At 34.1% G+C, this 27,875-nt stretch overlaps 1 protein-coding gene and 1 long non-coding RNA gene across 11 annotated transcripts in view; both read left to right on the forward strand.

Moving 5' to 3' along the window:
* Positions 1-27,875, forward strand: part of dac (dachshund family transcription factor) — a 665,535-nt gene that overhangs the window by 41,561 nt on the left and 596,099 nt on the right. The window lies entirely within an intron of this gene.
* LOC145685694 (uncharacterized) lies at positions 5,008-27,786 on the forward strand. Its single transcript, XR_014131468.1, has 2 exons — positions 5,008-18,722; positions 19,931-27,786. It is a non-coding gene; the product is annotated as an uncharacterized LOC145685694 (long non-coding RNA).

Genomic DNA, 27,875 nt, shown 5'->3' on the forward strand with positions numbered 1-27,875 from the left:
TCATATAGTCTCGGTGCTGAAATCATTCTTTTTTTAAAAAAAAATCAAACTCTAATTACTCTTTAGGGGACTCCGTAGTTTAGTGCTGAGAGCGTTGGAATCACGTCCGGGTGGTCCCGGGTTTGACTCCCGACAGGTGCTTTTCAATTTCCGGCGTCCACTCAGCGTCGTGAGCCAAATTGGGAAGTCAAATGAATATATGACTAGTTCTAGAAAGATCGCCTGTTAGACGCAGTACGTTGACTACGTGTTCGTGGCTAGACTGACCATACTAAATCCGGTCGCTAACAAATTACGTTGGAGCGACTCAGGTCCACAAAGGACTGTAACGCTAGTGGTTAGTTTTTAGTTTTTAAATACTGTCTTCCACCCCTCGGCCCCCCGTAACAGATATTTGCGCCTATTACCTGTTTCAGATTAGAATTTTCCTTGTAGAAATGCTATTTCTTTTCTAATTTCTTAACAAAGAAACATTTTAAGGTGTTTATGAGTTAATAATAATTCTTTGTACACAAAATATCATCGACAATAGAAATTGTAAAACTAACTTAATAAAAAAGTCATAGACTGTAGAACAAGTATTTTTCCTAATATACCTCACTCAACTCCCCTACACTCACACTCACACTTACACTCACTGGCTCTAGCCCTCAAATAATATTTACGCCTTCACTGAGACTCAAATAATGTTTTCTTTGAGTCTTTGTAAATGTGTTCCAAAAATAGTTTTTTTTAAAAAAAACAAATTAAATTCCTAATGCACATTGACAAAGAAGAGAAAGCAAAAAAAAAAAAAAAAAAATCATTTAATTCCTACAGTCCGTTGAGAATTTCTGGTATGTATACACCATTTATTTCAAAATGCTGTTGAAATTTGCATTTGTTTAACCTTACAGAATTTCCCAATTGACATTACAATAATCGTGATTATAAATTACGTTTTAATGCCTTGATATACATCATGGATTAAATCGTTTTACACATCACTTACGAGTCATCTCCCCTTATTTTTTTCCGTTCGCCATTCTTTGAAAATGAAAACGTAATAACACCAGAAAAGTCATGTGAGTAGATATATATATATAAAACATTACACCTAGTTATATATCTATTTATGCATGAGTTTTCCGCTGAGAAGGAGGGGGAGGGTTATTGACTGAACAATCCGCAAATACTTCTCATATAAATGGTAATATACATATATGGAATGGATTTGTGATTGTCTATGTATAGATATATTAGCTGGCCTTTGTAACAAATCTCTTCATAATGCGAATGTGAAAATGAATGGTTTGTGTAATCCTTCAATTGAACGATTGCATTATGGGTACAAAAATCCGAAAAGCGTCTCACATTAATACGGCAATCAAATCAAAATCCATTCTAATTGCGTTTTGAATTCCGCTTTCACGCTATACATATATAATACCTGTATATACATTAAAAAAAAAAGTTTTGAATACCTCAATCACACAATGTTACGTGTGGTAAAATATTATTTAAAACATAATCTTATATATAAAAGAGAACGTACAAATCCTTTGTTACCTCATCACGCTAATACGGCTGAACCAATTTCTTTCATTTTTGGGGGGTTATTAGGATTTGGACCCTAGATGGTTTTTATCATATCACTTTAATTTTCAATTACCAGTGTCTTGAGATAATTGACCATTCAAGTGTCCATAACGTACAAATCCTTTGTTAGTTCATCATAGGTAAAAATAAACGTATTTATATGCAACCCGCATGACCGTGTCACTCGGCGGGTTAACATAAATGACAGGCGATATAATGTTAACATTTACTGCAATCTACTATGGTTTTTATCATATCACTTGAAAGCGAAAAAGTAAAAATTATCTAAGTAACAAAGTTTATTGCGTTCCGGGGTGACCGCAGCGAAGCGGGGTGAACGCTGCTAGTATTGTATATTTTTATTTCTGATCTAAAAATTATCATGGAGGGCGCATGACAACCTTTGTATTGAAGTAGAAGGTACTACGAAGTAATTCAAGGGCTTGAGCAATCTCATTCCTCCATAAAACATAAGTTTAGTGGCTGAAGTGTAAACTAGTGTTACCTAGTGTTACTCATTGGACTAAATGCATTGTAGGATATACAATAGCGTCCTGTATCTACTCCTACAAACTAAAATACCTACGTTACTTAATTTTTTTTTCTACATTAAGACTGCATTTTTCTCCAAATCACAAAATTGTCGGATAGGTCCTTCTTCCATTGGCCCCTTCAATTGATTTTTGTAAATGTTTCATATAATGTTGTTTATTCGAACATTTAAAGGAATATATTTCCAGTAACTTTCAATCCTGCAGTCTTAGACTAAGGGTGCACCCACGGGGGATCCACCGGGTTGGGAACCCCCTCCCAAAATAAAGTTCCTAAATCAACATATATTTGTACACTTTTTAAAAATAAAATTATACTTGTTTAACAGGGAAATGGTTGATGTTGCATGAAAATTTGATCTTACACTTCATCTGTATTCTTTCTCTTATAAAAACAATCTAGTTCTATAAATTTGTTCTGAAAATATAGATGGAAGTATTTTACAATTACTTATCGGCTGCAGAATAATACCCGTTCAATGTTGCATAGATGTAGTGGTTTGTAGTATTGAATCTCCTCCCCCCCCCTCCTCCAAAGCTTGGATCCGTCCGAACAAAAAATTCTGGGTACGCGCCTGATATTCTATAATGAAGAAATAACATGAGGATTTTCTCTTCCCTCTCCGAGCACACATACACACAAAATTAGTAACAACTTGGAAGTTTTTATGTATGTTCATCGCAGACCTTGATTCTCAGAAAGTTGATGAAAGTTAAGAGATACAACAAGAAGATCTGAACAATTTTACAGAAAGAAAGACTCTCCATCTTCATGAACACTTAAAGATATTCTCACTTGGTAAGAACTCCTTCCGCCTCTATATATATTCTAGTTTCTTCTTCATGCGTATATATTAAGTTCTACTCAAGAATCTTTCCGTCCAAAACACACTTGTTGTCTTGCTAAGACGTCTTCTTGCCTTCTTGTTTCCCTAGAGGACTTTTCCTTCTCTACACTTTCGAATGTGGAGTTTTCCTGTTGTTGAAGTTTCAGAGCAGAATCTGAAAATAGAAAATAGTTTCCTTGCTGTGAGTGACTTAGCAATAATAACTTGGAGATTCTGAAATCTTAACCTCACTTTCTCTCTACTTACTAGTATGTATTCCTTCCAAATAAACCTTATATCAGGATCTACTAAGTGAAGTCAGAGTTAAGTAAATGGAAATACATTTACATTAAAGAAGTTCCAAGCTACGCTTTTGAGATGGTTGATATTTAATAATAATAATAATAATAATAATAATAACGTACCTGGTTCCTCCTTGCTAGATGTCTTTCGATTGAATGTGTCTTCAGCACACCAATTTTCATCCAGTACTTTGGTATTAAAATAATAGGTTTGCACGTTTTTCCATTGGTATATTATCCTCAAACTCAGAGAGTCAATTGCCTCTCCAGGAGCTCCAAATGACACCTCTGCTTTATCCGGGGGCTCCGCCTCCGTTCTTAAGAGTCTTCATCCCGGCGAAATTAAAATACCGATAATTTTACAGTAATTATGTGATATCTTCAAATTGATAAAAGATATTTGAAATGTGGAACAAGATCGCCTAGACAATGTTACTTTGCCTGAGGTACCGTTATCACAAATCACCTAGTGGCTTTCTGTTTTCAGCCGTTTAGAAACGCGAAAATAAATGCCGATAATCAAACTGGCTCGAAATCAAAAGCAGATAAGTGAGTCGTGATAAATGTTTCTCATGTAAAATAATATTGTTCTAGGGCGCTCATGTTCCACATTTCGATTATATTTTATCTATTTGAAGATATCACATAATTACTGTAAAATTAGCGGTATTTTAATTTCGCCGGGATGAAGACTCTTAAGCCTCCCATTAAAATATAACTTTTTATATATTTGGAATTACAATATTAGTTCATTACTTTTATTTAAAATTTATCTTAATTAAACAATTATAACTATCAGCTGTGCACTTTTATTTTGCTTTACTTTATTTAAGGTTCATGTAGTAATAGGTGCAGATGTAATTAGTGCTTCAATATTTCATAATTACATGATGGACACCAAGTGACAATATTTTTAATTATAATTTTGTTTTGACACCTCTGGTAGTTTGTTCAGATGATCTTAGAACGTAGTAAGACCTAATTTGTCACAACGTTGGAAACACCTGCTGAGAAGGCACCTTGTCCTTTGTACAAACTGGTCTGCATCCGGGCTGTTTTTATTTTAAAATGTAATATTTGCATTTTGGTTTAGCATGGTTAAGGCTTAGCTGTGCTGTTTTTTTTAAAATGTTTTTAGTTCATAAATGATGGTGATGGAGTGTCAAAACTGAAAGGCATGAACACCAATCTTGGGAAGCCTAAAGGGGACCCGAGTCCTCTTGAAGCTTGCTTTGACCTACGTATTTCTATTAAAACTCTCACACTGAGAAAAATCCTTTCTCCGGACAGCGGTATATTGTATAAATATACGGAATCCTCTTGCTTACTACAGAAATCAGTACTAGCATCCGTATGCTAGATAGGCACTGCCCTTAGATGTTACATCATGCCGTTGCAGGATGTCTGACATCTAACAGTCTTCCTTATATTACAAACATATGTACATGGTACTTTCGTCAGCTTATGTTATATACGTCCATTTGTATGTGAAATCCTGACCGCCTATATTGTTTCATACGGAAAGTACGTATAGATGCAACACTTATACGGAAAGTATTGTAAAACATGAGTTTTCAGGTATACGTCTGCTGTACGTTAAGCCCAAAAACTAGAGGAGTTACAAATGTAATGTATGATTTTACGTACGCCACATACATTTTTTCTCAGTGCATCTTAGTTGAAATCTCACAAACCAGAATACCTCCACCCTCCACCCCACCAATTATATAGAAATTGGCACCACTGTTAAAGGGGCGACGCTTTGCCATTTTTAAGGGAAAGAATTACAGTCAAATGTCTGAGAATGTAACGCATGTCACATTTCTTTGCTACTAGGTAATTTCAATTGGTAGATGATGGTATCATAATAATGAGTTCTTAAGAGCCTGACATACTAAAAATAATGCAAAATCTACCATTTTTCTTTCGCTTGTTTTTCGTAAGTGAAAGGAGATAATGAAATATAACTTACCACAATCATAGATAACGTTATTCTACAACATAAAATATTAACAGGAAGAATTTTCAGTGTTGCCAGAATAACATTTCTCGGCAAAATCTAAATTAAGGCAGCATTATTTATTTAAAAGCAAACATCTATAGTTCTATCATGTTTTTATCTCTAAAAGTATAGCTGGAAGTATTTTGCAATTACTTGTCGTCTTTTCGGGGGCAGAATAATATCCATTCAATACTACATAAACGTAGTGGCTTATAGTATTGGACTCAACCCTAAAGTTTGGACCCCTCCCAAAAAAAATTATGGGGCGCGCTTGTGTTCAGGTAATAACATACACAAACTCTGCAAGTATTATTATTATTATTATTATTATTATTATTATTATTATTATTATTATTATTATTATTATTATTATTATTATTGGTATCCAACTTGTAAGAGCATTCCCAATTTTATAGTAAATTTAGAGGATATAAGGTAAAGCTATTCTTAATTCAAACATTTGCTTCTAGGCTGCATTTGCAATGGACTAGAACAACAAAGCTTCTGGCAAATCCGTTGATGACCACTGTCCACCTCGGTGGGTGACCATCGCTCGCTGCACACAAAACCATAATGAGATTACGACTAAAACCTAGTTCACCCCGTCCGCTCTGTTCTTGTGTTGAGGGCACCTTTTCGTCCTGTGGGGACCTGATTGATCCTTTAGAAAACAAACACTCCAGCCACAAAGCAACCCCGAGATAACAGAGAGACTTCCCTTCTGTCCTAATGTTACTTCATGAGCAGAAGCTATTTTGGTGATCAGATTACACAAAACTTTTTTTTTAATTTCGTTTCATCTAGTTAACCATTATTTCCTTTAGTTAACTTGCTTCTGATTAAAATAGCTTCCTGACCAAGGTCCTTAACCCAATAACTCGATTCACAATGATTAATACGAACGTAAAATAAAAGGAAAGAATAGAAATGAATGAAGTAGCATTTAGAAATTAGAAAAATATATATTTTTAGTTAAAAATGTTATGAAAAAGACCCTATGAGTTTGGTTTGTGTGTACGTGTGTGTTTTATTATGGAAGACGGAACTTACTATTAACGTGAATTCTGAAATACGACGGAGACTCCAGTTAGCGGGTGCACAAACCATCATGAGAGACTAATTTTCCTTCCCACCAAACTATGTCGCCTACAAGAGACCTGGGTTATAGAATCACGGCACTGCCTCGGCTGAAAAGACTCAACTATTACGGTATACTCTACGAGGCAGAAATATGAACTCTAAGATCTGCGAAACACGATTAGTCTTTCGAAATGTGAGTATGGAGAAGTGTGAAGAAAATTAGCTCGAGCGAACGGAAAACGAATAAGAAATTGTTGGGAATCGTAGAAAAGGAGAGATATGTTCAAACGAGAAAGATATGTTAGGACGAGGACGCAGACGTGTCAATAATGCATAATAATAATAATAATAATAATAATAATAATTGTAAAATTATGATCATACATACAAAATGTTCAGATTTCGTTTCATAAACATCGCCTGCACATTGCAATTAAGCCTCAGAGTTGCACTTACAGATTTTAACTTGCAATGTAGACTATGTAACCCAAGAAAGCAATATCTGTGACGAATTGCGTAATTATTAGGGTGGATTTTAACCTAGAATATATGTAACCCAACAAAGCAATACTTTGTGACGGGTTGCATACTGAATAGGATAATTACTTAATATATTCAGTTCTATTTACCAGCAGCACTCCTTAAGGATACATAGGCATGGCATAGCTGGGAAGTTTTTGAAGAATCGCAAGTATTTGGAAGGATACGCCAATTTTTATTGGAAAAATTACTCTGAATTTTGCTTTTTAAAAAAAATTAACTCCAAGTTCTTGTAAAAGTAATATTGAAAGATCTAGGTTCTTCTTTAGGAATGCATTGACTACATTTCAATATTAACATTTCTTATAAAATCCTGTCCTCTCATTGGGTGACAGCGAGGAAGCTGGTAAATTAAACTAACACTATTGTGGAACTATGTGTCCCCCTTCCCTTCCCCCCCCAAAAAAAAAACAATATCACAGTTGCATCTGATTAGAAACTATAAACCAAACATGACAGAAGTTGATTAAATTATGATAGCTATTACGCTTTCCACTTTTGTGCTATTAATTGAACTGGTAACATTGAAATTGAAGAAGGATCGGGGGGAGGGGAGGAGAGAAATCAATCTATAGTGTTTTTACTAAAACAACAAATACAAGTAGGGTGAGGAAAATAAATTTACAATATACAAAAAAGTGCGTTACGCACGATACATGTGCACTTCATATATTTGTGTGTACCTGGTAAACTGCGAAAGGGAGGTAAATATAATGTTCTTTTGGTACAGTGCAAATGATGCTTTCTGGGGAGCTGGGGAGGAGAAGGGGAGACGAGCAAAAGAACAGTACATTTCCATTTCACCCACCTTGTGTGCAATATTCTCTTTTGGACGGTGGGTAACATTCCCAACCCCCTGATAAAAAAAAGCTTGTTTACCCCCCCTCTCCCCCGTTATGTGGAAGCTTTTACTCAGCCACACAGCTATTCTATTAACCTTCGTCGACGCAACACGTCCATTGAACAATGTGGCAACTTTCAAATGGTTGTTACTTCTATGTGTCCAGTGCAATCAAGTAAAATTACCTACTATATGGACATCGATGTTTCAACCATAACGAGATTAGACCGGTTGTCATAGCTACACAGGAAAATAATATCAGAGCTGGAAAACAATCAATGAGTGGGGGGGGGGGTCCTTTCAAACCATAGGTTCACTGTTTGTGCTTGTCTGTGCTATATAACACATTGGTTCCAACTCTCTTTTTCTTTTTTCTTTTTTTTTTCTAAAATGGTACTTTTTTATCTGTTATCTTTCACTCAGTGCTAAAACTGAACTAAACTCCTGGCGTAGCAGCCCTTAGGGGACAGAGCGGCACTTATGCCTTTGGGTATTGTGTAGTCAGTACTTCGACTCTCCTCGAAGTCAATGCTGGTCTTCTAGAACCAAAGTTCGCTACTTATACTTTCAAGTAGCTCCCCATTGCCCTCATGACTATTAATAGAGCCCACAGTGCCAACAGCATCTGGTAAGTACAAATGGTCACTCATATTTTCTCTGACCGAAGACAGCACTGCTTGACTTCGCTTATCTTACGAGAAGCGGTGTTTCAGCGTGGCTAGAGGATTGGAACTTTCACTCATTGCCCGGACTTGAATTAATAAACTTCCAACCTGTTTACGAGACCCCAACCTCGTATATCCATGAGCATAAGAAGTCTATCTGTCCATCTGTCTTGGTATTAGAACATGAAGCTATAAGAAAGAACAAGAAACTGTTGCTGGATACCAAAATTAACGCATACGAGACGAGACAGAGCTCTCCCAATAGAAGCAGTTACACTTTCCGAGACTAGACAGTCTCAAATTTCGTATCGTAGTCAGCCCTTCATGACCCTTCATGATAAACTTCCGTTACCTGTCTTTTGTCAAATCATAATAATAATACTAATAAGAAAACATCATACAAGTAAATAACTCTACAATAATATTAATGTTTAATTTTTTTTTTTAAATGCCCAAAGATACACCAGTGGCGGATCTTGAAGGTAGACTGGGGAGGAAGCAGCCAGTACCCAGACTATGATAGGTATATCATGAGTTTACAATTTTTGATGAGTCTAACAGAAGTTTTCAACTTAACTCTCTCCTAGTGGATATTATGGCTAGATTGGACGCTGAGATTTTAGATCTCAAGTATTGTTCTCAGAAAAACTGGATCTGAAACTGTATCTAATGTTTCAAAAATTTTCAAATAAAGAATAAAGGACAACGTTTCCTATAAACTTTCAAAAATACGTATATATAAATAATACTTTCCATTATTTTTGTCGCTCAAAAAACTGGTAGGGCCTAGCCTCCCCCTGCCCCGGGGCATATCCGAAACTGGAAAACACACAAACTGATAGATCCCCTAGACAAGAAGAAAATTAAATGACTGAGTAACATATTAAAAGTGCTATGTTGAATGCCTAGAGAAATATGAAATACGAAATATTGATCCTTTAGAATTTAAAACCTTAATAAACATTCTTATTGTCTCTAAGGTACTCAGTTGGCGTTTTCTGAAGTAGGGCCTCAGATTACATTTATGATCCATACATTTTATTCAGATGATGAGGCACCAATAGCAACATCGTAAATTATTTTCAGTTCATTTGGAAGTAGTGTAGTGTGCCTATTAAATGCTTCACTAGTTAAATTAAGGTTGCAATATATGATATAACTTAAAGGTTTAAGAAAAGTGTCTTATCCCTAGGTTCCTGAATAATAAACATTTTACTAAAATGGGTTCAGATTATACTTTCGTTCCATTGAAGTTTTCGTTTTTTTTCTTTTATGTGGTGTGGAGAACCTATTCCATGCTTCATTTATACAATCATGTTCGTATCGTATCATACGGAGCAAGAAAGCTTTATTTTGAGATGAGCGACCCTCGAATGGAGGAAGGCTTGAATGGGGAACAGTTACTCTCCTGGTCCCCTCCATACTTAAGTTACGCCCTGCCTACGATCCCCGCACCATGAATATTATATTTATATTAAATTTGTTTACAAATATAATTGCGGATACAGCTGAACTTCGGTTTACACAGGAATATCTAACAAATCTTATCAAATATCTATATGCTGAGATCAAAATTGGTAGGGTAAAGCAATTAAGATATTAAGAGGTCCCATCACGGCGAAATTAAAATACCACTAATTTTACAGTAATTATGTGATATCTTCAAAATAAATAAAAGATAATCGAAAAGTGGAACAAGAGTTCCCTAGACAATATTACTTTAGAGATACCGTTATCACGACTCTCTTATCTGCTTTTGATTTTCAGCTATTTTAAAAAAACGGGATCTGCATTTATTTTCGCGTTTCTAAAATGGCTGTAAACGGAAAGCTACTAGGTGACTCGTGATAACGGTACCTCATGTAGAATAACATTGTCTAGCGCTATCTTGTTCCACATTTCGATTATCTTTTATCTATTTGAAGATATCACATAATTACTGTAAAACAGCGGTACTTTAACTTCGCGTTGATTAGGCCTCTTAAGGTAGTTAAAATAAAGTAAAGTAGTCAAAATAGAATAAGATAGTTAAGACAGAGTAATGTAGTTATACTTTCAACATAAGTATAGCTACTTTACTCTGTTTCGACGTAATATATATAATACTTCGCTCGATTCTACTGTGCACATCACCACTTGCGTTATTCTAATCAGGTATCGAGCACTATGTATCACGTAATCAGACAGTAAATAGCAGATTGAAACGAAATCCTCAAATTATTTGCATGAATGAAGATTGGAGACTGTATCTGTACAATTTAGCACAGGTGTGCTTAGCTTCGGTAAGGATTATGAGTTTCTAGTCTGATTAATTCCAAGATATTATTCCTGATGTAGTTTTAAAATATATATCTATATCTATATATACCACATATACACATAATGCAAAGACACCACATATTTGTGAGTGTGTGTGTGTGTGTGTGTGTGTGTTAAATGCTTTCTGCACTCAGTTTCCCAGAGTTATTTATTACAAGTTTAAATTTGTTACGAGTGGCCGGTTAGGACAGGCATTAAACAAAGGGGCGGGACCTTTTATCTTCTTCTTATACATACATATATATACATTTCTACTTGTATATATAAGAGTATACGGTACGTATATATTAATACAAGGCAGTCCGATTAAAACTTTTGCATTTAACAGGTGTATACGTTAGGGAGGTACAAAGAGAGGACAGACGCGTGGGAGCAATAATTCAATTCCTCTGTATGTGCCTACCTGCATTCTTCTATTATAAATTTAATTGCAATCTTTAGTAATTCGATTTTACTACAGGATGGACTAATTGCTTTTTTTTAAAAAAAATATAAATAAAAAGAAAAACATATAATATGTTTTATGTTGTATATACGGATGGTTTATTGTAATGAATTGTGTTCCACTGTTTATCCAATGTAGATTTATTACACTGATTTATTTTTAAAGATAGTTTTTTCTGAGCACTAATTTATTTTGACATATGAACATTCTAATATAAATACATGTTGGTACTTTAGTCCAGGGATAAAAGTGATGGGGAATGTGGGAAGCCGTCGTTCCGTCACTTCCAAAAATATCTATGGCATCCCTCAACTTCATAAAAAAAATACAGACAACCAGGAGGGATAGCGTGACGTCAAGACAACCAGGAGGGATAGCGTGACGTCATGCGTCCCCCTACCTTCTCAGATCCATTTTTATCCCTGCTTGATTCTTTTCCCGTCTAAAATATACTCCGTAATACGAATTATTAGTAAGTAGGCTATTTACTCTGTTTTTAAAATGGAATTAAATGTCCAGTTTAACGTACCACGATTACGCCTTTATTCTAAAGCATGACGTCACGGATAATTAATGAAAATCAAGCACTGAGAAATAATTGGAGGAATGATAATGTGGGACGAAACGGGAGAATCTCGGGAAAACCCTAGGGCGCAATGTTGTTCACCACAAACTTACATTACCTCGTATCAAACCAAGATCTTTAGCACCAGAGGTAAGCACTCAAGACTGTGTTACCGTGACCCCTATTTATGTTCTAAGTTTTCAAAAAATGTTATATGCTTTAATTCCTTTGTTCCTTTAGTGTAAGTGTTCCTGGCTTCGATTCCAGGTGAAAGAACAACGCTACAGAAGCTCAAGTCTCGCTCTATATAGCCTTACTGTTGTCAAGTGAAAACAATTAAAATGATTAATTAATTAAAACATATACATTAACTAGTGTTTATTACCCACTTCGCTGGGTTAAAATCAGAAAAAAAATGTAATATATTCCCTTAGTCACTCTTTACTATTACTAAAACGTTCTCTGGTAGACGATATTTCTATTTTTGCCGGACGTTTCGGATAATTTTTATATATCTCTCACTCCCCCAAGTTGCGGAAATGAATTTGGACTTAAACGGCATCGGAAGTGTCACTGTTCATCTCAGCGATTTGGAAAACTATGGAGTTCTTATCGAGGCACAAAGTTCCAGTGTGTAGTTCTCAAATTTACACCTTACAAAGAATATGATTCATTTATTTATTAATTAACAAGTTTTCGAGATACATTTGCACAAGCTTCATTTGCACTGTAGGCGAAAAGTATTTTATAAAGTAAAACGTATTTCTCTGTTAAGACTGAAGCGAATCCTAATAAGAACCTATTAGCATGACCAAGAAAATCAGATTCGGAACGAAGACACCATAATTACGAGAAAAGAGGGACGCGGTGGCTCAATGGTAGAGCCTACACTTCTGGTGCATGGGGTCCTTGGTTCGACTCCAACTCGTGCCAAGTGAGCTTTGCCTTGGACAAACACCGTGTGCGTGGGTTTTCTCGGGGTTCTCCCATTTTCTGCCACTTTCTTCATTTCACTATTTCCTTCATTTCTCATCACGTGGCATAACCATGAGACGTAAAACTTAAAGGTTTCATTTCATTTCATTACGCGAAAAGAACGTTCAGTTATGGTTACTGTAATTACTGAAAGGAATGCTGAGATGCGTAGGAGACCCGGGTTCGATTCCCAGCGAGAGCTTATATGGTTCGGGTTCCACCTTAAGCTGTACGTCCACGTCTCATGTAGGCTCGTTGCTGAAAGGGACGCTAATCTAAAAATCAAATCAAATCAATAATGCTGAGATTCGCTTTTAAAAAATACTATTCATTTGTCTTACGCACCGAGAGACAATGAGTTGAGTTGATTTTGAGTTTAACGTCTTTTTCAGCAGCGAGGCTATATGAGACGGGATCTGCAGATTAACGTGGAATCCGAACTACATGAACTCCCATCGGGATTCGAATAAGGGTCTCCCGCACTACAGCAGCGTACACTAACCCCTAACCGCTTAGTCACGAAGGAGCTCGCGAGAAACAAAACGTTTTATCAAATGGCAATAACCTGAAAACTAGTTTCTTGAATTTATGAATGTTTGTTACGTCTAAATTTAGACAGAAATCGTCTTCTTACAGAGTTTATTGAGTATGTAAATTAATGTAAGCAATCGTGCGTGCTTTTTAAATTATACAAATGAGCAGGACATATGGGAAAACTACTTTACACTTACAAGTTTTCCGATATAAGGTAATGCCAATAAAAGAAAGTTGATAGAATAGATGAAAACGAAACGTAGATGTACTTAACACCGCTCTTTCATTTCAACTTCATTCATATGCACAAACTAAGCCCTTCGTCACCGCCTCCCTCAGAACCAATCAACGGGATTTTTTTTTTTTTAATTTTCTTTCTTACTTTTTGGCTTCCTTTATGAATGGCACACAACAGCGTCGATAGCCCAAATTATCTTCCCTGGGTTTTTGGTCTATTTCCTTTGAAATCCACCGACCGATAAGCTTTTCCCTACACCCACAGTTGCTCGGTCAATTTTTGCAGCGGTGTATATATATCTTGCACACACGGCTACTGAAGATTCTCATCCGTCCATTGTGTGCAAGCCATCTTTTCTATTTGCATCATGAGTCAGACAATTTTTATCCACACACGAAACAAAAGGAAGTGTAAGTGCTTTTGCGAGAGAAAAGAAAGGGCGGAGGGGGAGGGGGAATACAATATTTGAATGACGATTCACTTTTATTTTGCTAAGTCTTCAGTATGAAATGAAAATTAAAAAAAAAAAAAAAAAAAAAACAAGCAGATGGTTGTAACGTTGTAACCACCCTCTCATTTATGTATAAAACGTTATACATATTCTTTTTTTTTCTTTCTTTCAAAAATTCTTTTCATATAACAAACACTATCTAACACACACACACAAGCTTGCGTCGAAACAAGAAGGGCGCGCGCAGTTGATCTGACGGTGGGTGGACATATAAAGAGGGGAAAAATTCAAACTATGACTCGCGTTTCCCTCTCCTACTTTCTTTCGCTTCAAGTCTAAATTACAGGGTACAATATATTTCTATTTTGTGTTGTATATAGCCCTGTGATATGTCAAAAAAAAAAAAAAAAAAGATACCATTGGTCTGCTGAAATCAAACTGTCAGGTGTGTTGTACAGTTGCATTATTATTATTTTTTTCTTGCTTCAACCATTCTTCGAGTCATAGAAAAATGAAAGAGTAGCTCAAACGTCATGTTAACTACGATAAGTGTTATTTTTGTATTGTTACATCTACATATTTTCCCCTCCAAAGCTCACTTTCGTATTGTATTTACATAGTGTATTATAAACTCTCTCGCAGATGCGGTGTATTAATAGATAGTAAGGAACAGGGAGAAGAGGGAGGGGAAGCAGGAAATCTGTAAGCCACACATTCAGTCTTGTCTCATCACCTCGTGTAATATCTTATTCGCACATGGGGGTCATTAATCATATGTAGAAATGGAAGTGTGAATGAAGAAACGACTGTATGATAGCGCATGCTTACAGAACTGTTACGAGTTACAGAGAGGCAAACAGAGGAAAGAAGAGGTAGGCAATAGTGTATTTAACTTGTCATTAAGAGGATATGGGATCGATTCTCGTCTTCTCGTGTCATGTCTGAGGTGTTCATTAATTCTTGTTAGACATGCTTACCAGACAGTGGCGTAGCGAAGGTGGATCCCCGGTTGCGAGTTCTCTCTAAAGTAAAATTCACTAAGCTCACCTTCAACTCCTTCTTGTAGGCAACCCTAAAGCTTATTTAAAAAAAAAAGAAAAAAAGAAAAAGAAAGAAAAAAGTTATAACGTTTGACCATACTATCCTAGTTCACCGTACGTATATACTTATTTAAATTCAATCTAACTTCGGGCGTGGGAGACCTGTGTTCGATTTCAGGCGAGAGCTCATATGGTTCGGTTTCCACGTTAGTCAGTAGGTCCATGTCTCATACAGCTTCCCTGCTGAAAGGGACGTTAAAATGCCTAAACACTGCGAAACTAAAATACTGCTAATTTTACAGTAATTATGTGATATCTTCAAATAGATAAAAGATAATCGAAATAGAATAATGGAGCAAGTGCTCCCTAGGCAATATAATTTTGCATGAGATACGAGTCACCTAGTAGCTTTCCGTTTGCAGCCATTTAGAAACGCGAAAATAAATGTCGATTTTCTAAATAGCTGGAAATCGAAAGCAGATAAGTGAGTCGTGGTGACGGTATATATATTGTCTAGGGCCCTCTTGTTCCACATTTTGATTATCTTTTATGTATTTGAAGATATCTTATAATTATTGTAAAATTTGCGGTATTTTAATTTCGCTGTAATGGGGCCACTTAAACTCAAAATCAACTAACCTCAATTGATTAACTGAATCAAGTTTAATATTCTTTTCCAGCAACATGGCTATACGTATGAGACGACTGCTGCTTTAAGAGTGATCCAAACTACTACTCAAGTTTGAATACGAGGAAAATACCTTCATCATGGATCGAGCCCGGTAGCACGCGAGAGAAAGCACACTTGTAAGTCACTACGCTATGAAGGGATACAGTCAATATTCAAATCGAACATAATATAAATTTTGTATTATAGACTTTTCCAGATGTCTTCATATTTTACCAGTCTGCAACTAACCCCTGGTGCAATAGCCTTTATGGCACCAGGACCTACCAGATGGCTTCTGACTCTTGTACCTTTGAGTTATGTGTGATCAACACATTAATTCTCCTCACTATTAATCTTGGCTTTATATATTTACCCTGTCTGTCCGTTCCCTAAACTTCTTTATATATTCATCCTCTGTGCCCTCGGAGTTCGCTACTTGTTTCCTTCAAATAGCTCCTCAATTGTCCTCACCACGATTGGTAGATTCTTCAATGTCAACACCATTTGATGAGTACGAAGAGTCACCCATCTTTCCTCTGACCAAACCGGGCACTGCATGATTTTGTGGATTTCAAGAAAAGCAGGATTCCAGTGAGGGTAGGACGTTAGCTGATTTAATGTAAGTAACAAGAATAATATAAGATAAAAAGAAACGTATTACAGAAGTAGCCAACACGTATGTATCTTATCTGCTCCCCCTGGATTGTAAAGTGTGCTAGTTCATTTACATGCGGATCATACATAAGAGGCCAAGAGAAAAGAAGAGTATCGCTTGTAATGAACGATGCTTATGCAGTTTTCTGTTTTCTTCAAGTGTTCCGCTCCACAGAGATTAAATTATATCGACTGTGTACACGCACAGACGTTGAATAGCCTATTCTAGTCTCATAAATATATTAAATGGACGCTAATGCATATGAAATGAATATCACGAATTATAAACATATGCCGACTTATGTTCTTGCTTTCTTTTTCTCTCGTTCACACACATATGCATACTCCATTTTTGTCTCAAAATGAACCTTTTTCGTATCGCACGATGCTTCAATGAAAGTATTCATATCAATGCCCTATCTGCAATTCTGCATTTTGTTTATCTGTGGTCAAAAGGTTATGCAACCCGAAAACAAATTATAAATAGCGGTTCTATAAAGCTTCAAGTTTTTATTCAATTATCCAATCAATATAGTATCTTACATACATTAACAACCTAAAATGAATTTAAGACCAGCGAGTCGTATAAAGTTTCAGGCTCATATTCAGTAATTCAAAATTATGTTTAAGAAGATTAGCTTGTCAAAACTTCTTTATACATTTACCCTGTCTGTTCGTAGCCTAAACACCTTTATATATTTACCCTGTTTGTCCGTAGCCTAAACTTCTTTATATATTTACCCTGTCTGTCCGTAGCCTAAACTTCTTTATATATTTACCCTGTCAGTCCGTAGCCTAAACTTCTTTATATATTTTTCCTGCCTGTCCGTAGCCTAAACTCCTTTATATATTTACCCTGTCTATCCGTAGCCTAAACTTCTTTATACATTTACCCTGTCTGTCCGTAGCCTAAACTTCTTTATATATTTATCCTGTCAGTCCGTAGCCTAAACTTCTTTATATATTTATCCTGCCTGTCCGTAGCCTAAACTTCTTTATATATTTACCCTGTCTGTCCGTAGCCTAAACTTCTTTATACATTTACCCTGTCTATTCGTAGCCTAAACTCCTTTATATATTTATCCTGCCTGTCCGTAGCCTAAACTCCTTTATATATTTACCCTGCCTGTCCGTAGCCTAAACTCCTTTATATCTTTACCCTGTCTGTCCGTAGCCTAAACTCTTTTATATTTTTACCCTGTCTGTCCGTAGCCTAAACTCCTTTATTTATTTACCCTGTCTGTCCGTAGCCTAAACTCCTTTATATATTTACCCTGTCAGTCCGTGGCCTAAACTTCTTTATATATTTACCCTGTCAGTCCGTAGCCTAAACTTCTTTATATATTTACCCTGTCTATCCGTAGCCTAAACTTCTTTATACATTTACCCTGTCTGTCCGTAGCCTAAACTTCTTTATATATTTACCCTGTCTGTCCGTAGCCTAAACTTCTTTATATATTTATCCTGCCTGTCCGTAGCCTAAACTTCTTTATATATTTATCCTGCCTGTCCGTAGCCTAAACTTCTTTATACATTTACCCTGTCTGTCCGTAGCCTAAACTTCTTTATATATTTATCCTGCCTGTCCGTAGCCTAAACTTCTTTATATATTTACCCTGCCTGTCCGTAGCCTAAACTCCAGAGAGACAAAATACTCTCGAGAATGGCTTGATTGATCAGCATCAATTTGGGCCAGGATGTAGTGGGTAAAAATTTAGGAATCGAGTTCCTTGATGGAGGTGATTCACCCACCGGATGTGGTAGAAATCAACCACTTCCGGTTTTAACGTTGATCGATACAAAATTAAAACGGTAATAGATACGAGAAGCGGTTTAGTGCAATTAATTGTCTAAAGAATATATTCCGTATCCATTCTAATATGTCTACTGAAACCAGAAGTGGTAGAAATCTACTACCGCTTCCGGTTTCAGTATTAATTGAGAAAATCTTAACCAAACTTCTGCACGTGGTGTACATCATGTAGATATTACATCATGCAGCTACAGTATGTCTGACATCTAACAGTCTTCCGTACATTACAAACGTTTACGTATGTTACATATTCGAGCTATATGTTATATACGTCCATCTGTATAGTCATATGAAGAGCACGTATAGATGGAACACTTGCACGGAAAATATTATAAAACATATGTTTTTTTAGTTTTTCGTTTGCTGCATTATGTTATATATAATCGTACGTTAAATCCAAAAACTACAGGCTCTACGCATGTAACTTACGTTTTTACGTACGCCATATATCTTTTTCTTTCTCTGTGAACTACTGCTTGTACTAGCCTAATGAAATAACTATAACAAAAGTGTTGCAAGCAGAAATAAAATTTTCGAGTTATAATGAAGAAAATAAAAAAAAAAAATAAACTGTTGAATACCATTGGGAGAATGGGGTATGTTACACATAACAAAGCATAAAAAGAAAAAAAGTCCTGAGAAATTGAAGGAAGGGGAGTTGTAATACTTAAGGATTTTTCTTTTGTTTCCGTCTTAGTTTGCTAATAGCTTGCAGATATAAGAAAATAAAAAAAAAAAAAATAAACTGTTGAATACCATTGGGAGAATGGGGTATGTTACACATAACAAAGCATAAAAAGAAAAAAAGTCCTGAGAAATTGAAGGAAGGGGAGTTGTAATACTTAAGGATTTTTCTTTTGTTTCCGTCTTAGTTTGCTAATAGCTTGCAGATATAAGAAAATAAAAAAAAATAAATAAACTGTTGAATACCATTGGGAGAATGGGGTATGTTACACATAACAAAGCATAAAAAGAAAAAAAGTCCTGAGAAATTGAAGGAAGGGGAGTTGTAATACTTAAGGATTTTTCTTTTGTTTCCGTCTTAGTTTGCTAATAGCTTGCAGATATAAGAAAATAAAAAAAAAAATAAACTGTTGAATACCATTGGGAGAATGGGGTATGTTACACATAACAAAGCATAAAAAGAAAAAAAGTCCTGAGAAATTGAAGGAAGGGGAGTTGTAATACTTAAGGATTTTTCTTTTGTTTCCGTCTTAGTTTGCTAATAGCTTGCAGATATAAGAAAATAAAAAAAAAAAAATAAACTGTTGAATACCATTGGGAGAATGGGGTATGTTACACATAACAAAGCATAAAAAGAAAAAAAGTCCTGAGAAATTGAAGGAAGGGGAGTTGTAATACTTAAGGATTTTTCTTTTGTTTCCGTCTTAGTTTGCTAATAGCTTGCAGATATAAGAAAATAAAAAAAAAAATAAACTGTTGAATACCATTGGGAGAATGGGGTATGTTACACATAACAAAGCATAAAAAGAAAAAAAGTCCTGAGAAATTGAAGGAAGGGGAGTTGTAATACTTAAGGATTTTTCTTTTGTTTCCGTCTTAGTTTGCTAATAGCTTGCAGATATAAGAAAATAAAAAAAAAATAAACTGTTGAATACCATTGGGAGAATGGGGTATGTTACACATAACAAAGCATAAAAAGAAAAAAAGTCCTGAGAAATTGAAGGAAGGGGAGTTGTAATACTTAAGGATTTTTCTTTTGTTTCCGTCTTAGTTTGCTAATAGCTTGCAGATATAAGAAAATAAAAAAAAATAAACTGTTGAATACCATTGGGAGAATGGGGTATGTTACACATAACAAAGCATAAAAAGAAAAAAGTCCTGAGAAATTGAAGGAAGGGGAGTTGTAATACTTAAGGATTTTTCTTTTGTTTCCGTCTTAGTTTGCTAATAGCTTGCAGATATAAGAAAATAAAAAAAAAAATAAACTGTTGAATACCATTGGGAGAATGGGGTATGTTACACATAACAAAGCATAAAAAGAAAAAAAGTCCTGAGAAATTGAAGGAAGGGGAGTTGTAATACTTAAGGATTTTTCTTTTGTTTCCGTCTTAGTTTGCTAATAGCTTGCAGATATAAGAAAATAAAAAAAAAAAATAAACTGTTGAATACCATTGGGAGAATGGGGTATGTTACACATAACAAAGCATAAAAAGAAAAAAAGTCCTGAGAAATTGAAGGAAGGGGAGTTGTAATACTTAAGGATTTTTCTTTTGTTTCCGTCTTAGTTTGCTAATAGCTTGCAGATATAAGAAAATAAAAAAAAAAATAAACTGTTGAATACCATTGGGAGAATGGGGTATGTTACACATAACAAAGCATAAAAAGAAAAAAAGTCCTGAGAAATTGAAGGAAGGGGAGTTGTAATACTTAAGGATTTTTCTTTTGTTTCCGTCTTAGTTTGCTAATAGCTTGCAGATATAAGAAAATAAAAAAAAAAAAATAAACTGTTGAATACCATTGGGAGAATGGGGTATGTTACACATAACAAAGCATAAAAAGAAAAAAAGTCCTGAGAAATTGAAGGAAGGGGAGTTGTAATACTTAAGGATTTTTCTTTTGTTTCCGTCTTAGTTTGCTAATAGCTTGCAGATATAAGAAAATAAAAAAAAAAATAAACTGTTGAATACCATTGGGAGAATGGGGTATGTTACACATAACAAAGCATAAAAAGAAAAAAAGTCCTGAGAAATTGAAGGAAGGGGAGTTGTAATACTTAAGGATTTTTCTTTTGTTTCCGTCTTAGTTTGCTAATAGCTTGCAGATATAAGAAAATAAAAAAAAATAAACTGTTGAATACCATTGGGAGAATGGGGTATGTTACACATAACAAAGCATAAAAAGAAAAAAAGTCCTGAGAAATTGAAGGAAGGGGAGTTGTAATACTTAAGGATTTTTCTTTTGTTTCCGTCTTAGTTTGCTAATAGCTTGCAGATATAAGAAAATAAAAAAAAAAAATAAACTGTTGAATACCATTGGGAGAATGGGGTATGTTACACATAACAAAGCATAAAAAGAAAAAAAGTCCTGAGAAATTGAAGGAAGGGGAGTTGTAATACTTAAGGATTTTTCTTTTGTTTCCGTCTTAGTTTGCTAATAGCTTGCAGATATAAGAAAATAAAAAAAAAAAATAAACTGTTGAATACCATTGGGAGAATGGGGTATGTTACACATAACAAAGCATAAAAAGAAAAAAAGTCCTGAGAAATTGAAGGAAGGGGAGTTGTAATACTTAAGGATTTTTCTTTTGTTTCCGTCTTAGTTTGCTAATAGCTTGCAGATATAAGAAAATAAAAAAAAAAAATAAACTGTTGAATACCATTGGGAGAATGGGGTATGTTACACATAACAAAGCATAAAAAGAAAAAAAGTCCTGAGAAATTGAAGGAAGGGGAGTTGTAATACTTAAGGATTTTTCTTTTGTTTCCGTCTTAGTTTGCTAATAGCTTGCAGATATAAGAAAATAAAAAAAAAAATAAACTGTTGAATACCATTGGGAGAATGGGGTATGTTACACATAACAAAGCATAAAAAGAAAAAAAGTCCTGAGAAATTGAAGGAAGGGGAGTTGTAATACTTAAGGATTTTTCTTTTGTTTCCGTCTTAGTTTGCTAATAGCTTGCAGATATAAGAAAATAAAAAAAAAAATAAACTGTTGAATACCATTGGGAGAATGGGGTATGTTACACATAACAAAGCATAAAAAGAAAAAAAGTCCTGAGAAATTGAAGGAAGGGGAGTTGTAATACTTAAGGATTTTTCTTTTGTTTCCGTCTTAGTTTGCTAATAGCTTGCAGATATAAGAAAATAAAAAAAAAAATAAACTGTTGAATACCATTGGGAGAATGGGGTATGTTACACATAACAAAGCATAAAAAGAAAAAAAGTCCTGAGAAATTGAAGGAAGGGGAGTTGTAATACTTAAGGATTTTTCTTTTGTTTCCGTCTTAGTTTGCTAATAGCTTGCAGATATAAGAAAATAAAAAAAAAATAAACTGTTGAATACCATTGGGAGAATGGGGTATGTTACACATAACAAAGCATAAAAAGAAAAAAAGTCCTGAGAAATTGAAGGAAGGGGAGTTGTAATACTTAAGGATTTTTCTTTTGTTTCCGTCTTAGTTTGCTAATAGCTTGCAGATATAAGAAAATAAAAAAAAAAATAAACTGTTGAATACCATTGGGAGAATGGGGTATGTTACACATAACAAAGCATAAAAAGAAAAAAAGTCCTGAGAAATTGAAGGAAGGGGAGTTGTAATACTTAAGGATTTTTCTTTTGTTTCCGTCTTAGTTTGCTAATAGCTTGCAGATATAAGAAAATAAAAAAAAAAATAAACTGTTGAATACCATTGGGAGAATGGGGTATGTTACACATAACAAAGCATAAAAAGAAAAAAAGTCCTGAGAAATTGAAGGAAGGGGAGTTGTAATACTTAAGGATTTTTCTTTTGTTTCCGTCTTAGTTTGCTAATAGCTTGCAGATATAAGAAAATAAAAAAAAAAATAAACTGTTGAATACCATTGGGAGAATGGGGTATGTTACACATAACAAAGCATAAAAAGAAAAAAAGTCCTGAGAAATTGAAGGAAGGGGAGTTGTAATACTTAAGGATTTTTCTTTTGTTTCCGTCTTAGTTTGCTAATAGCTTGCAGATATAAGAAAATAAAAAAAAAAATAAACTGTTGAATACCATTGGGAGAATGGGGTATGTTACACATAACAAAGCATAAAAAGAAAAAAAGTCCTGAGAAATTGAAGGAAGGGGAGTTGTAATACTTAAGGATTTTTCTTTTGTTTCCGTCTTAGTTTGCTAATAGCTTGCAGATATAAGAAAATAAAAAAAAAAATAAACTGTTGAATACCATTGGGAGAATGGGGTATGTTACACATAACAAAGCATAAAAAGAAAAAAAGTCCTGAGAAATTGAAGGAAGGGGAGTTGTAATACTTAAGGATTTTTCTTTTGTTTCCGTCTTAGTTTGCTAATAGCTTGCAGATATAAGAAAATAAAAAAAAAAAATAAACTGTTGAATACCATTGGGAGAATGGGGTATGTTACACATAACAAAGCATAAAAAGAAAAAAAGTCCTGAGAAATTGAAGGAAGGGGAGTTGTAATACTTAAGGATTTTTCTTTTGTTTCCGTCTTAGTTTGCTAATAGCTTGCAGATATAAGAAAATAAAAAAAAAAAATAAACTGTTGAATACCATTGGGAGAATGGGGTATGTTACACATAACAAAGCATAAAAAGAAAAAAAGTCCTGAGAAATTGAAGGAAGGGGAGTTGTAATACTTAAGGATTTTTCTTTTGTTTCCGTCTTAGTTTGCTAATAGCTTGCAGATATAAGAAAATAAAAAAAAAAATAAACTGTTGAATACCATTGGGAGAATGGGGTATGTTACACATAACAAAGCATAAAAAGAAAAAAAGTCCTGAGAAATTGAAGGAAGGGGAGTTGTAATACTTAAGGATTTTTCTTTTGTTTCCGTCTTAGTTTGCTAATAGCTTGCAGATATAAGAAAATAAAAAAAAAAATAAACTGTTGAATACCATTGGGAGAATGGGGTATGTTACACATAACAAAGCATAAAAAGAAAAAAAGTCCTGAGAAATTGAAGGAAGGGGAGTTGTAATACTTAAGGATTTTTCTTTTGTTTCCGTCTTAGTTTGCTAATAGCTTGCAGATATAAGAAAATAAAAAAAAAAATAAACTGTTGAATACCATTGGGAGAATGGGGTATGTTACACATAACAAAGCATAAAAAGAAAAAAAGTCCTGAGAAATTGAAGGAAGGGGAGTTGTAATACTTAAGGATTTTTCTTTTGTTTCCGTCTTAGTTTGCTAATAGCTTGCAGATATAGGAAATAAAAAAAAAAATAAACTGTTTGAATACCATTGGGAGAATGGGGTATGTTACACATAACAAAGCATAAAAAGAAAAAAAGTCCTGAGAAATTGAAGGAAGGGGAGTTGTAATACTTAAGGATTTTTCTTTTGTTTCCGTCTTAGTTTGCTAATAGCTTGCAGATATAAGAAAATAAAAAAAAAAATAAACTGTTGAATACCATTGGGAGAATGGGGTATGTTACACATAACAAAGCATAAAAAGAAAAAAAGTCCTGAGAAATTGAAGGAAGGGGAGTTGTAATACTTAAGGATTTTTCTTTTGTTTCCGTCTTAGTTTGCTAATAGCTTGCAGATATAAGAAAATAAAAAAAAAATAAACTGTTGAATACCATTGGGAGAATGGGGTATGTTACACATAACAAAGCATAAAAAGAAAAAAAGTCCTGAGAAATTGAAGGAAGGGGAGTTGTAATACTTAAGGATTTTTCTTTTGTTTCCGTCTTAGTTTGCTAATAGCTTGCAGATATAAGAAAATAAAAAAAAAATAAACTGTTGAATACCATTGGGAGAATGGGGTATGTTACACATAACAAAGCATAAAAAGAAAAAAAGTCCTGAGAAATTGAAGGAAGGGGAGTTGTAATACTTAAGGATTTTTCTTTTGTTTCCGTCTTAGTTTGCTAATAGCTTGCAGATATAAGAAAATAAAAAAAAAAATAAACTGTTGAATACCATTGGGAGAATGGGGTATGTTACACATAACAAAGCATAAAAAGAAAAAAAGTCCTGAGAAATTGAAGGAAGGGGAGTTGTAATACTTAAGGATTTTTCTTTTGTTTCCGTCTTAGTTTGCTAATAGCTTGCAGATATAAGAAAATAAAAAAAAAAATAAACTGTTGAATACCATTGGGAGAATGGGGTATGTTACACATAACAAAGCATAAAAAGAAAAAAAGTCCTGAGAAATTGAAGGAAGGGGAGTTGTAATACTTAAGGATTTTTCTTTTGTTTCCGTCTTAGTTTGCTAATAGCTTGCAGATATAAGAAAATAAAAAAAAAAAATAAACTGTTGAATACCATTGGGAGAATGGGGTATGTTACACATAACAAAGCATAAAAAGAAAAAAAGTCCTGAGAAATTGAAGGAAGGGGAGTTGTAATACTTAAGGATTTTTCTTTTGTTTCCGTCTTAGTTTGCTAATAGCTTGCAGATATAAGAAAATAAAAAAAAAATAAACTGTTGAATACCATTGGGAGAATGGGGTATGTTACACATAACAAAGCATAAAAAGAAAAAAAGTCCTGAGAAATTGAAGGAAGGGGAGTTGTAATACTTAAGGATTTTTCTTTTGTTTCCGTCTTAGTTTGCTAATAGCTTGCAGATATAAGAAAATAAAAAAAAAAATAAACTGTTGAATACCATTGGGAGAATGGGGTATGTTACACATAACAAAGCATAAAAAGAAAAAAAGTCCTGAGAAATTGAAGGAAGGGGAGTTGTAATACTTAAGGATTTTTCTTTTGTTTCCGTCTTAGTTTGCTAATAGCTTGCAGATATAAGAAAATAAAAAAAAAAATAAACTGTTGAATACCATTGGGAGAATGGGGTATGTTACACATAACAAAGCATAAAAAGAAAAAAAGTCCTGAGAAATTGAAGGAAGGGGAGTTGTAATACTTAAGGATTTTTCTTTTGTTTCCGTCTTAGTTTGCTAATAGCTTGCAGATATAAGAAAATAAAAAAAAAAAATAAACTGTTGAATACCATTGGGAGAATGGGGTATGTTACACATAACAAAGCATAAAAAGAAAAAAAGTCCTGAGAAATTGAAGGAAGGGGAGTTGTAATACTTAAGGATTTTTCTTTTGTTTCCGTCTTAGTTTGCTAATAGCTTGCAGATATAAGAAAATAAAAAAAAAAAAATAAACTGTTGAATACCATTGGGAGAATGGGGTATGTTACACATAACAAAGCATAAAAAGAAAAAAAGTCCTGAGAAATTGAAGGAAGGGGAGTTGTAATACTTAAGGATTTTTCTTTTGTTTCCGTCTTAGTTTGCTAATAGCTTGCAGATATAAGAAAATAAAAAAAAAAAATAAACTGTTGAATACCATTGGGAGAATGGGGTATGTTACACATAACAAAGCATAAAAAGAAAAAAAGTCCTGAGAAATTGAAGGAAGGGGAGTTGTAATACTTAAGGATTTTTCTTTTGTTTCCGTCTTAGTTTGCTAATAGCTTGCAGATATAAGAAAATAAAAAAAAAAAATAAACTGTTGAATACCATTGGGAGAATGGGGTATGTTACACATAACAAAGCATAAAAAGAAAAAAAGTCCTGAGAAATTGAAGGAAGGGGAGTTGTAATACTTAAGGATTTTTCTTTTGTTTCCGTCTTAGTTTGCTAATAGCTTGCAGATATAAGAAAATAAAAAAAAAATAAACTGTTGAATACCATTGGGAGAATGGGGTATGTTACACATAACAAAGCATAAAAAGAAAAAAAGTCCTGAGAAATTGAAGGAAGGGGAGTTGTAATACTTAAGGATTTTTCTTTTGTTTCCGTCTTAGTTTGCTAATAGCTTGCAGATATAAGAAAATAAAAAAAAAAATAAACTGTTGAATACCATTGGGAGAATGGGGTATGTTACACATAACAAAGCATAAAAAGAAAAAAAGTCCTGAGAAATTGAAGGAAGGGGAGTTGTAATACTTAAGGATTTTTCTTTTGTTTCCGTCTTAGTTTGCTAATAGCTTGCAGATATAAGAAAATAAAAAAAAAATAAACTGTTGAATACCATTGGGAGAATGGGGTATGTTACACATAACAAAGCATAAAAAGAAAAAAAGTCCTGAGAAATTGAAGGAAGGGGAGTTGTAATACTTAAGGATTTTTCTTTTGTTTCCGTCTTAGTTTGCTAATAGCTTGCAGATATAAGAAAATAAAAAAAAAAAAATAAACTGTTGAATACCATTGGGAGAATGGGGTATGTTACACATAACAAAGCATAAAAAGAAAAAAAGTCCTGAGAAATTGAAGGAAGGGGAGTTGTAATACTTAAGGATTTTTCTTTTGTTTCCGTCTTAGTTTGCTAATAGCTTGCAGATATAAGAAAATAAAAAAAAAAATAAACTGTTGAATACCATTGGGAGAATGGGGTATGTTACACATAACAAAGCATAAAAAGAAAAAAAGTCCTGAGAAATTGAAGGAAGGGGAGTTGTAATACTTAAGGATTTTTCTTTTGTTTCCGTCTTAGTTTGCTAATAGCTTGCAGATATAAGAAAATAAAAAAAAAAATAAACTGTTGAATACCATTGGGAGAATGGGGTATGTTACACATAACAAAGCATAAAAAGAAAAAAAGTCCTGAGAAATTGAAGGAAGGGGAGTTGTAATACTTAAGGATTTTTCTTTTGTTTCCGTCTTAGTTTGCTAATAGCTTGCAGATATAAGAAAATAAAAAAAAAAATAAACTGTTGAATACCATTGGGAGAATGGGGTATGTTACACATAACAAAGCATAAAAAGAAAAAAAGTCCTGAGAAATTGAAGGAAGGGGAGTTGTAATACTTAAGGATTTTTCTTTTGTTTCCGTCTTAGTTTGCTAATAGCTTGCAGATATAAGAAAATAAAAAATAAAATAAACTGTTGAATACCATTGGGAGAATGGGGTATGTTACACATAACAAAGCATAAAAAGAAAAAAAGTCCTGAGAAATTGAAGGAAGGGGAGTTGTAATACTTAAGGATTTTTCTTTTGTTTCCGTCTTAGTTTGCTAATAGCTTGCAGATATAAGAAAATAAAAAAAAAATAAACTGTTGAATACCATTGGGAGAATGGGGTATGTTACACATAACAAAGCATAAAAAGAAAAAAAGTCCTGAGAAATTGAAGGAAGGGGAGT

Source organism: Thermobia domestica, chromosome 5, assembly GCF_964235325.1.
Source record: "Thermobia domestica chromosome 5, izTheDome1.hap1.1, whole genome shotgun sequence".
NCBI classification, from domain to species: Eukaryota; Metazoa; Arthropoda; class Insecta; order Zygentoma; family Lepismatidae; genus Thermobia; species Thermobia domestica.